Source organism: Homalodisca vitripennis, unplaced genomic scaffold (assembly GCF_021130785.1).
Source record: "Homalodisca vitripennis isolate AUS2020 unplaced genomic scaffold, UT_GWSS_2.1 ScUCBcl_5253;HRSCAF=11900, whole genome shotgun sequence".
In the NCBI taxonomy this organism is placed as follows: Eukaryota; Metazoa; Arthropoda; class Insecta; order Hemiptera; family Cicadellidae; genus Homalodisca; species Homalodisca vitripennis.
This window is the reverse complement of record NW_025781362.1, coordinates 20,735-34,336: the sequence shown is the minus strand read 5'-3', so window position 1 is coordinate 34,336 and position 13,602 is coordinate 20,735. Positions and strand designations below refer to the sequence as shown.

Here is a 13,602-nt window from a genome sequence, read left to right as displayed (position 1 = left end):
TAATATGTTTAAAGACAAATAAAGAATCTTGAATCTTAATTTATTTATTTATTTTGTTGACGCCATTACAGATCTTGATGATATGTACATAAAGATGATTGACTATTGACTATATTGTTTTGGTCTTTCCTAAGTTTTAAGTTATAATCCTTTTTCCTATTTGCTGCTTCTACTATCTCTTCCATCAACTCAGTGCAAAAACACCTGTAATTAGCTTGTACAGATTTTCTACTTAGTAGCCCAAAAGTACTGTGGTGCTTTAGATATTTTGTTTGAAGTGGTGTAGGGAGATACAATATCTAAAAAGTATTTAACAATATTTTGAATGTATTATATGTTAAGTCAACATCTTTAGTTTTTTTGAATCTCTACATAGTCTTCATTCCTAAACAGTCTTTCAAGTTTGTATTGAAATTTCCCCCTCTCACTAAACCTTTTTTTCTTTGGGGTTTACTGTATTTAGAGGTTGTTTGGGTATTTATGACTATCATCTGGGTGATGTATGGTCTGAAAGGCCTGTTTGGACTACTTTTTGTTGTAATTCTATTTTGATGTAGATCAGAACATATCCAGTCTATTGATGTTTATGTGGTTGAAGTAATTATTGTTGCCAGAAGCCTGTGTCTTGTAATGTTTATAGCTTGTTAGTAAATCTGTCATTTTGTTGTTATTATTTTCTTGTAGGGTATTTACATACCCTTTATAACTATAGGTTCCTCTAATCTTAGTCCATCATTGCATATTTGAGAGATAGTTCATTGCAGCATCAAAGTTTGCACTGATGGTCAGTACACCCTTAATACAAAGAGTGATTCTTTTTTCCTTTTATTTCATATAATGCAGACTCACATATAAGATCAGAGCCTGAATACTATAGACAAGTATAATACTATGAATGTTTATCAGAACAGCAGTATTGAGGTCAGGTTAGTGCTTGATGTGTCAGCAGTTGTCGGTTAACACTCTGTATATCTGACACACTTGTAATATCAGCCTGGGTGTGTCAACGACGTCACTGGATTATGTTACATCACTGCTGTATTTTGTTTTCAATATTTGAGGAGGTTCCAAGCAAAAGCAAACATGTCACCCAAATGGAACTTTGGGGAATTTGGAAAAAACTAGTATTACAACATTATGCAATATTACAATAAATTGATATATTTGTTATGATTGTTGTAAACTTTTTGAGTCAAAATACGTGCACATTTTCAAATATATTTCACGTAATGTGCTCGTTATTAGCAATAAAAATATGGACATGTTCTTATTTGACTGATCACAAGGGACATGTTTGCTTTTGCATAAACCTACATTGGACATGTTTTCTTTTGCTAGGGTTTAAAAATTCAGTAAACAATAAAATGTATAGTAATAATACTAGTTTTATTTATGGTATACAATATTTATTACATATTATGTTGAATTACTATTTTAGAAAGTAGGCTATAATTAAATATTCAGATATGCAGTCCCACATCAGGCTCCAAGCAGTCACACTCACACTCTTCTTCGTCACCTTCAATTTCATGACATTCCGGTGTCTCCTCAAGAATTATCTTGTACCAAGACAAGTTAGCATTGTTTTTGCATTCGTCACCGTACACTAACTTCAGCAACGATTCAACGTCCTTCTTCTTAGATGCTTTTATAGCATGTCCAAGTGGAACAGGCTCTAAAGGGGTTGAAAAACACTTGGTAGATGACCAACCCTTCTTCTGCAGGGAAATGAACTGTTCAGTATCACTTTGAAATCTGAAATGATCAGTTGATTTCACTTTAACAGTGGAAACTTCATGACGGCCAGTTGTTTTTTTCCACTACCGTCTTTCCCTTCTTTAAGAAAATTTTCTTCTTTTCAGAAATGTGATCAACGTTCCTAAATCTTGAAGATAAACATTTTTTGTTTACCAAGGACCACTCATCTCCCAGTTTCCGCACTTCTCCTACAGATTGGTAGACAGTCTTCTTTGGTGCTCATGGTAGGCTGCTTCCTCAATAACTTCTCTACTCTGCCAAAAAACCCGGTCAGCGGGCATAAAACTATGCCCTCTAACAGGAAATGTAATGCTAATCTCTTTTAAGTTATGACTTTCCGTGCCTAGAAAATACATCAAAGTGTGGATCAAGGGGTTATTTTTGTTTTGTCCTGGACACCCATCACAAAAACAGTCTTATTGTGTGGACATTTTCAGACAAACTTTTTGCCTCTGAAATCAGAAAATGCAAAATAGATACCTCGATTGCCCCTCGTCCAGCTAGTTCTTCAGTCCAAGTATAAAATACTGGATCTCTTGCATCTGATCCAACAACACAGAGGCAGTAAAAGCTAAGTTGCCTTTTATAAAATGCTTCTTGGATGGGGGTTTTGGGGAGAGGTTGTACCTGTTGTAGGTCGAAGCAGAAAGTTACTTCGTCATCTCTATTCTCCCTCATGAGTTCATAAATGCACTTAGATCTTATTTTGTGAATTCTTTTTTCGAACATAAGTTTGGTGATGACTGATTTATCTATATTAGGTTTAGCTTTTTCTGATTTGATTTTAAGATCTAGTTCATAGCAAGTGCAGCATACATCTGTGGCAGGGGATCTAAACCCTATATTGAACTCATTACAAACTCTGCTAAACATGCTTTTTGAAACTGTTAGATCCTTTGACACTGTGCCATTGTATATAACGCGCAATTTTGCCTTGTTTAAATCTGATTGCAGGTATATTCTCTTCGACTTCTTTCGATTGTAATGGCTCTTTCTTCCTCTCAGATTGCATAAAAATAACCTCAGAGCCTGTTTTTTGGGCTCACACTTTTGGCTGCACCTATCGCCACCTCTCTTGTCTGTTATAGTTTCTCCATTTTTTATCTTCAGAGCAATATTGTGCAAGCGGGTTGCTTTTAAAAGGGTGATATGCATAAAAAAAATTTTGCACACAGGTATTATCTTTCCAGTTACAGAAATTATATTATACTTCACAGTAAAGTTGTGTTTCTTTGAGCTAATTGAGGTAGGCCTAGGTCTCTTTCGTTTAATGTTATTTAGACTTACCCAGCTGGCAATGATTCCATCTTGTTTGTTCTTTTCTGCTTCCTTATAAAGGACTTGTCTTGTGTTCAAAGCATCTTTAGGTCTCACTAGAGCACATTTCACACCTTTGTTCAAATGTTTACAATGTTGGAAAACACGACTACCAAGATGGGCACCATGTCGTTTTAACTTAGCTAATGTCCTTACACTTGCTGTCTTTGGTTTCTTTCTTGAGCCTTGATTAGCATCACCAATTCTGACTAAACCATTGTCATCCATATTTTCCATAACTTGATAAATTAAAACATCATTAACACTATTGAAAATTATTGATAGACTGGGCAATACAAACACTGGAATTATAACCTCAAACCCAAATAGCAGGTAACTGAATATAAAAATCATAATATTGCAGATCACATGATTAGATGGAGCCTTCCCATTGGCTAGAGGGACATGTTTGTGTCTGCTTGGAACTAAGCGGGGACATGTGTTTCTTTGTTCTGAACCTGCATATTTCAGTGTTTATTTTAAATAGGACATGTATTTTTTTGAATGAATAAAAGTGAATGGAGTGATAGCAATGATGTTCATGATTTCAAATCAGCTGCTAACTCAAATTTTTATTTTTATGGACATGTTTGCTTTTGCTTGGAACCTCCTCATTTTTAAGTGTTAAAAATAATGTTTACAGTTAAATAACTGCACACAGATGTATTGTAAACATTTCTGATTACAAGGTTATGAAGGAACCCAGAGTTTTGGAGGTGCAGAAATTTGGTCCTTCAACACTCAGATCCCTTTATGTCTACTTGATCCATCTGTGCTTCCTTCTCATACTGCTATTCTTGGTAATCTAGTATGATCATCTGGAAAATGCTTAAGTCCATATATATAATACAACCAATGCAATTTACATATACCACTGAATCAAAGAAATATCTGATTTTATATTACCACATTTACCTTTTTTCTACTGCCAACGGTCAAATGAGAAGAAAATTAAAGACTATCAGAAAGAGAAATGATAGCTTCCACTGAGATCCAGTAAAAATTAATTTATTGTTTAAGTGAGTATTTTTAACATATTATTGGCTTACAAATCTAAAATATTTTGTAGTTTTTAATGGTGAGTTAGTGTTTTTATCACCTATCCAATGGTAAGAGGATATCTATGCCAACATTTTCCAACACCAAAAAAAACCCAAATACACTTCACCACAAAAAAAGACAAAGTCTCCAACGCAGTAGGCATAACAGAATCAAAACAAACAAAATTTCTTGGTGTATTGCTCAATAGCAAGTTAACTTGGACGTACCACATCGACCACTTGTCTAGAAAAATCAGTACAAGCATATATGTTGTCCGAAGAATAAAATGGATTGCAGGACTAGCAGCAGCCAAAACAGCTTATTTTGCATTAGTAGAATCTTATATCCGTTATGGTCTACTAGTCTGGGGAGGAACCTCAACACACAATATCAACCGGATTCTCCTTCTACAGAAGAAGGCTGTCAGAGCATTGGCGAACCTTGAACCACGTCAAACCTGTCGTCAGGCATTCCAAGACTTGGAGATCATGACAGTTGTATCTCTTTACATACAAGAAAGTATCCTCTATGTGGACAAACTTGCACCACCAAAAAACAGAGACTTCCACTCTTACCACACTCGTCATGGCTCAAGATATAACTTGCCAGTCCATCGCACCACCCTATCAGAGAAAAAAACCATCTTATGTCGGCTGCAGATTTCAAAACCATCTACCTGCATTCATGAAGGACTTCACTGGAGATCGGCTAAGACGAGAATTGAAGACATAGCTAGTGAGAAGACCATTCTACAGTAAGCGAATTCTTCAAAAACAACAACGGAGAACCCCTACAATCTGACTAAAGCTGAAATGATTTCTGTTTATTGACAATATTGTAATTCTTGATGAATGTACAGTAAAAATATTTTGACTTTGACTTTGAACACTTATTACACAGCAATATGGTGGCTCTGTATTCAGCCCATATACTACCCCAGCAATGGTACAGTTAACATCGTCAGTATTATTTTGAAATCCAAATTGTTCCTGGCAGATTACATAAAAAAGAAATAATAATTTTGTATTTTCATATAAAAAAGAACTTTTCTAGTACATGTAAAAATAATGATTGTATACTAACCTTAATTTGAAGTACATAAACTTTAATCTTACATTTCACTTTTATTGTGAAATCTCTTAACCATTTTTCGTGTTGGTACTCCAAAAAACAGTGGTTTTGAAAAAAATAAACAAATTTTACTTTCATTGGAGTTTCAACATGTTTCTATTATTCACCCATCAACAATCTTTGTTCGTTTTCTTAGAAAAATTAAACAAGCCTGGCACAAGAGTAAACATTCCTTTGTTGTTGTATTTTGTGTAAGGTGATCTTATCTCAATGTCAGCAGTGTCTTGCTGGCAGGGTAATCTTCTTTGCAGCAGTGTTCAAATACTGAACACACCCAGGTTGAGCCTTATCAGTGCAATTTAAGCACAAAGCATAAACCTAGCTAGATTGTCTCCATTTCTCAGTTTAATTAAAGGTGTCAATGGTCAGCTATTATGAGTAAAAGGTACATTTCAAGTCGGGGTTAAACCAGTTGTCATAATTTTTAAATGTTATTGTTGCTGAACAGATATCATGTCCCATTTTGGGACAAGATTGATTGATTTGTCTCCTAACTGGTATTCTGAACTCTCGGAAGGTTCACTTCTGTCTGGTTTATACCATCCACTTGAACTTGCAATGGATACAGCAGAATCAGATATGTCACTTAAATCTGGGCAGCCTTATGGAAGCCTAGACATAAGGACGTGCCACCTCCTGTCTGCTTTGACTTTCCAGGCTGGTACAGAGCTGGCTTTCCCTTCTTCCAAGGAGACATGACTAGAGTAATTCCCAAAAAATTACCTGTCCAGAATATCCTGCCATTTCAGAAGCAGCACAAAGGTCCTTTCAGGACTAAGGTGACCCTGCTATCGCAAAAACCCTAAGGTTACTGCCCCAAACTGCACTCTGCGATGGTGGTTGTCCTTGACGCCTCGCAGTAGTGGTGCCAGTTTGGGCATGGCTGGTCTTGATTAGTCTGTATAGAATCGTACCACACATATACATTCTTCATATAAACTGGGAACTTCCAATCCTGCGGTGTGAAGCGACCTGTGCAAAGAGATACATGGTGCAGGGGTAGTGCATCACAAACACAACCCTTGGGCGCCTCCTAAGTGTACATGTCCTTACCTGATCATGCAGGACTCTGATCAGCTGGACCTTTGTGTCCTCGATATACATGGGACCTTTATGGAGTCTTAAAATAATAAAACAAAACAAAACCCAACAGATTTAGACATGGAATGGTTACAGCAGGTAGTTACATTCAGAGCAATCTGGTTTTGGATGATTGTCTCTGTCTGTTCATAACACTCAATCACCATTGACAGACTCAACAATTGGTGGAGGTAACGTGGAAGATCGGTCCATGGACACAGAATCTTAAGTATGTAAACTGGAAATTTGGGGCTTCTGGACAACAAATGGAGGAGGTTGAGGGGCAAGAAAGCAGCTAATGACTGAACAAATTAAAGAACCAGATGTAGTTAGCACCGGGTGAAACTGCAGAGCTGAAAAGGCTGTGACGAAGAGATGTCCGACTGCACCTCAAGAGCATACAGGTAATCAAACTGCTCTCTCAACAGAAGAGGGAGTGGGGGACACCTTCAAGGAGGTCTTGATGGGGCACTAAGTTACAAAAGAGGTATTCCTCAGCAGAGGATGTGTGTCTGCAGTTCAAAAGGTGCTTTCCTGAAAGAGAAGCTTTTATCATATTATGTGGCAATTATAAAACTAAGGATTAGTTGTGAAGTCTGGCTTCGGGGCAGAGGGTCAGAAGCACTGAGGAGTTGGATATGGTCTTTGGGGACTATAGAGACCTCTTAAAATCTACCAAGGTCTTCCTCAGGGTTGATATTACCAAGCAAAATGGCGGAATTTCTGTGGCAGACTGGAAAGTCATTGGAGATGTCCATAAGGAAAGTTTCAGAAAGATGGTAATGTTGGTAAATGGGCAGTCTGCAGTGACTTAATGTGAGGAACTGGGAGCGGCCCAGTCCGGCACGGGCGAACTTGCCTCAGTCGCCCCAAGAGCCGACCGAGGCTGGGTATATATATGTAAAATATGTGATTGGAAACAGATTTACAACAGTCCAGCTGGACAAATCAGCCGACAGACAGACTTCTGCGATTGTGAGTTCATTTAATCTCAGTTGTCCTGCCATTAACAGGAGGAGATCCAAAGTAGCCTGGAGGAATTCTAAACTGCCTTATTGAGGATGAGAATAAGGGCTTTATTCCGGAGAGTAATACCTTGAAGTATTTTCAAGACCCACCATGAGGCTCTTGCACTATACAACCACTAGGTTCCTATGACTAAGGGATTAGTCTGCACTGACATACATGCAAGGCTTTAGAAGCCATTTGCAGAAACCCCATGTAGTCACTAGAGGTCTCAAGTATGATCAAGGCAGATATCACTGAACCAGAGAGAGTTCTAAAACTTATGATGGGAAGACATTTCTGGATTGTATCACTTATGACAAGGATCAACCACTTAGTGGTAGAAGACCTCCAAGGCATGCCACTCATTCACATTGGAGATTGGCATATCAACATTCAGAAGAATTGAGTAAGTCCTTAGAAAAACTCTTGTGGGAACAGAGTTAGACCAGTTTGCTTGCAGTAGGGGTTGGATCTTCTCCTTCCTGGTTGTACAGGCTGTTCCGTATCTCTGTGGCTCTCAGGTATGTTCCTATATCTGAGAGCATCCGGGGTGGTGTTTGTACCGAAGCAGGGGAGGTCTAAGCTTGATTGCCTTGTCCTAAATGTCTCCTCTCCTTCCTTTTCAAAGCCATGAAGAAGATGATTACTACGTTTGTTTGGGAGGAATCTCTTTAGGAGCACCCTCTTCATCCAAATCAGCATGCTTACTCGAGGAAGATCTTGTGACTTAGTCCTGCATTAATTGGTATGCATTAACAGCAAAAAAAGTAGCCATAGGTGTCTTTCTAGACATCGAAGAAGCTTTTGACAACACAGTTTGTTAGGCAATCTCAAGACATGGTATTAATGGGCAGATATGTGACTTTATACGGGCCTTACTTACAGATAAGGTAGTTACTACCACTCTTATGAGAGCGGGTATCAGTGCAAGTACTACAAGTGGCTGTCTCCAGGGTGGTGTCCTTTCTACCCTTCTGTGGATCCTAGTTGTGTCTTTGAACAGTAGTCGCTTTTTCCCACATGGCTATGCAGATTACATTTGAATTCTTGTGAGTAGCAAGTTTAACACAACAGCCACGGAAGCTCTGAAAATGATGGGAAACTGGTGTGATGGGATGGGCGTAAGTGTCAATCCCACCAAGACAGCCGTGGTCGCCAAGAAGACGTCAGCTGGAGGGTATTTATGTTTTTATAAATAACATGTGTGATTCAGAAAAAACATAAATCATTCATATACTTTTTGAATAATTTTCATATGGCTACTAACAATCTAATATTCCTAATTCCTCCTCCATTATGCCCAGAAAAATTCCATTCTGAATTTAAGTTTTAGAATAGAATAGAATATATTTATTTTTCGAAAGTAATTACAATCCATCACAACTAAAATAATCTGGTACAAATTTATCAGAAAAGATGGTAATAATATTAATTCACATTTAGTCTTAATTTAATGACTGCAATTAAACTATACAATATCTCAAATGATCATAATTAAAAGAATAAAAATACTATATATAAGTTTAAATGTAACACACACTCTAGTATCCAATATATATTTACTTTCAAAAAACATACGGCCTCTAAGGCAAAGCCTGTGTAGAGGTTCCTTCTCTAATATTAAACATTTTGCGCTACAAAGATTTTTATGTTTTATTTAACCACATAAAGTTCTACTACATAAATGCAATTGTGGTAATATAACTTCAACAAACCTAGCCACTTAGAATAATGTTTGTTTCTTTAAGATATAGATTTAACACAAATTAAACTTGTATATTAATAAGGTGATCAATATTATCTTTTTTTAAAAGCCAAAACTTCAATTTTTTTGCAAACAACTTAGCATTTGTACAATTTGCAATGCTTTTTCGGAATAATATTAAAAATTCTAAGACCCATAAAACAATAACTTTTTGTAAAAAACCGTCAAATTTGGCTTGGGTACTTCCAAACGTTCTTTATACCTCAATTTTTCTTTGTAACAATTATTTAATTCATTCAAATTCCCACTTGTTACGTTCCACATTTATAACTAATGCTAATAATTTTAAACAAATAAATAAACCATTTTACAAATAAATCTCTATTCCTACAAAACAGAATAAATACAGTTACAACTAAAGCAACAACAAATGTTTTTAACAAAAGGGCAATCTACGTGACTCCTAGTGCGAGTAAGCTATCCTACGAGTGTAGATTTAGAGTTGTAGATAATTGAGTAATAAATAAATAGCAACAACAAAGGTCAACAAAATCTAATTATGAGATAATATATCGTACAATTACAGATAATAACCTACATTTATAAATAATATAACAATATTAACAAATAATAAACATCTAAATTTAATAACAAGATAATAAAATTGTAAACAAAGATACAATAACAGAATTCATTAAACAGTACAAAGTACATAAAAACTCTTTAAATACAAAACTATGATCAGAAACCACATCGTGGAGCATTTTATTTCGTTATCATGTAGCGAATATACTGTTTCACTTTCATCTTAAATTTTGGTTTACTTTCAAACATCAGCTCGTCACTGCCTTGTGAAACAAAATTATTAAATTTTTTAATTCCTGATATAAACACACCGTTTTTTAGCAATTTTCTTGTGCAAGTTTTCAGTTTTAATTGTGAATTCAGAAGATGTGGGCATTTCAAAAATACTCGTCAAATTCATATTTGTACAAATTTGTATGAATATAAAATAAACAGCACAGTGCATAGTTTATAAGTAAATACATTACATTCCTCAAAAATGTGTTACTCTGTCAAATATTTTTCAGGATTCCCACTCAATCTAAATACTCAAATTCACGGCTAATTCACGGTTTTCACGGTTAAAAAAATTAAAATTCAAGGTCGGAAAGTTTTCATAAACAACGTTACCGGTACAAACAAAATCGTGTTGGAGAGGGACGAAGTTGAGACGTAAACACTACAGACGCGGCGGAGCGGTAAAATACAATACAAAACTTCTTCCCATTTGACTAACGATGTCATTGGTCGTGCAGGAATTGACGGAAACGTCTAAAAGAACGAAATAACAATAGGCTTCGGTTACGACGCAAGCAATGAGCGGCGAGCGCCCGATTTTATGTGCGATTTGCTACATAATGAATATAACAAGGCATATTATTTTTACAAAACATAATCATAACAGTCATCAAAGCAATGACAAAGACAAATTTCAATATAATTAGCAGGCACATAGCTCATAATTTTCTTTAACTTACAAGTTTGTTGAAATTCAAGATTCAAGATTCAAGGTTTTTATTGTCGTTAGGCAATCCATAGAAATGCAAAGTCATAGCTAATTATCTACAATGATCATAGCATATAAACCTTAAAAAATACATATTAGGCACATATTTATCATGTAGGTCAATTGAATAAATATGACAGTCAATAAATAAACTAAACTAAGTACATAAATTATTTACTAAAGTTAATGTAGGGTTTAAAAGTTGAATCTACACACAGTTAAAAATACCATAAATAAATGAATAAATAATTTAAAATCTTAGGCTACTAATATCACAGTTCAAAAAATCATTCACTGAATAAAAAACATTTTGTTTAAACCACCTTTCTGTTATTTTTTTTTAAAACTTTGCAGGGGCACAGTCCATGCCTTTTCAGGTAATTTGTTAAAAAATTTAAGTTTCATTTTAATGTGACTTCTATTGGTTTTCTCTAATTTTATTTGAGGCAATTCTAAAAAATAATTTGATCTAGTTGGATATCTATGTACTTCCTGCCGTACTTTAAACAACTCAAGACTCTCTTTAACACCAATTAAACAGCAATATATATATATAAATTATAAAGGGTCATTACTTCTAGTTCTTTAAAAATTTCGACACACGACGCCCTAGGTTCAACATTTTTTATTATCCTAAGGGCTTTTTTTGCCATACAAAAACTTTTTCGGAATTACAAGAGTTACCCCATAGGGTTATGCCATAACGCAAATGAGATTGAAAAAATGCATAGTAGGCCATAATTAGCATATTTCTTGATATACAGTTTTTTAACCTTCTCAAAAGATAGGTTACCCTTGCCAGTTTTTTACACAGTTCTTCAATGTGATAATCCCAGCTTAACCTACTATCTAGATACATTCCCAAAAGCTTTACAGGCTTAATGTCTTTATATATTGTGTAATTCAAAGAGAAAATTATGTTTTCAGTTTTGCTGTTGTTTACCATAAGTTTATTAGCCTCAAACCAATCTAATGCCCTTTTAACTGCCTGGTTTTCTAACTTAACAAGTTCATCAAGACTTTGATCAAAATTTAAGAGAGTGGTATCGTCAGCGTACAATATTGTTGTACACAGTGTATTAAAAGTCATTGATGGCAATAACGAAGAGTAAAGGTCCTAACACTGAACCTTGCGGGACACCCACTTTTATTTCTCTAAAATTAGATTTGTCTTGCCCTTGTACAACCATCTGCTCTCTATAACTAAGGAATGATTTGAAAAGATTTAGTTCATTATTCTTAATACCATAACAAAACAATTTGTTCACTATTAATTCATGAGAAATACAGTCAAAGGCCTTTGACAAATCTATCAGTGTTGCGGACGTCAGAAACTTCCTTTCAAAATTTAAAAGAATTTTTTCCACTACTCTTTCTACAGCTTTTACAGTACTACGTCCAGAGATGAATCCAAATTGTTGATCGCAGAACAAATTATTTTGTACAAAGAAAAGATTTAGTTGCATTTTTATACACCCTTCTAAAATTTTACTAAATATTGGTATCAAGGAAATTGGGCGATAACTTGATGGATTAAGTTTATCTCCTTTTTTATAAATGGGTGTAACTTTACTTATCTTAAAAGCTTTTGGATATTTACCTTGTTCCAGAATCATATTAAAAATAAAGGTGAGAGGTCTTAAAATTATGTCTATGATGTCCTTTACCACTTTGTTAGATATCCCGTAATAGTCCTCGCTCCTTGATGAGCTCAGGTTTGATACCAATTTTAAAATGTCACTATCTACAATTTCTTTCCAACTAAAGATCTCTATTGCCCTATTAGAATTCAAGACATAATTATTTGTAAGTTCTATTGCATTGTTTTCCAATACACCAGTGTTTAAACCACTACCTATGTCTAGATTACTTACTAAATTAACAAAATAGTCATTAAATGTATCACATTGAATGCCTGCTGCCTGATCATATTTATTGTTATTGCCAGGGTTAGTTTCTGCTTTTATTACATTCCAGGCTGCTTTACATTTATTTGTGGCATTTTGTATATAGTTTTCATTTGACTTTATTTTTTCTTGCTTAATTTTGGACCTGTACTCTTTTAAAGCTCCTAAATATTCCTTCTTATGGTAATTTTCATTAAGTGTACCCTTGCTACTTTTGAACCTATCATAAAGGCCAACCACAAACTCTCTAAATTTTCTTAACTCTGATGTAAACCATTTATGGTGTGGGATTTTCAAAGCGTTAGTTTTAATCTGCTTCACTTTACAAAACTCATTGAGAGAGTTTGTCACATTAGCAATAAAGTAATCACAGGCTTGATCAACCTCTGAAAAATTGCCAATATGTGACCAGTCATTCTCAACAAATCTGAAGAGAACTTTGTTGACACAGGTTAGACAAGATGCAGGGTGACAGGATTCGTACGTTGGCTAAGGCTAACTCGTTTGAGTCCATGAAGTACACTTGCGTGATTATTAAATTATTTTCTTGTTTAACACATTATTATTATTATTTCGATCGATTTCTTCCACAGGAAAATTTTCACATAATCACAGGTTCACATTTTAATTAGTACATAAGAAAAGGCAATTTTATTGAAATTAGAATAACATATAAACATTAAATGTATAAAAATTATATACAACTTGTTATAAGAAAAGTTATTTGGTACCAGTTTATACAAAAAAAAAATTATATTTGTCCACATAAATAAAGAAATTGATAAAAATGTCTAGAATAAAAGTGAATTACGATTTGCACTTTTTGCTAAGTTCCTGTATCTTATCGTCTAACTCAGCTGCCCTTTTCCTGGCGTCGGACAAAACCTGGAATTTTTGTGCTTCCAATTCTTTTTTTTCTATTGCAGCTTGCTTCCTCTCTTTCTCAGAATTAATTTTGTCTTTCATTTCTTCTCGTTGTTTTGCCAAGTGCTCCGAGTAGTGGGCGTGGGAATTTTTGGCAGCATGAACTAATTCATTAGTGATTTCCATTGCCTCCAATCCTCCTGCTGCTGATACGCTGTCAC

At 35.0% G+C, this 13,602-nt stretch overlaps 1 pseudogene; it reads right to left on the bottom strand.

Annotated features, from left to right (window-relative positions):
• Positions 1-1,460: 1,460 nt before the first annotated feature.
• The window catches only part of LOC124373285, a 32,827-nt pseudogene continuing 20,685 nt past the window's right edge, over positions 1,461-13,602 (bottom strand).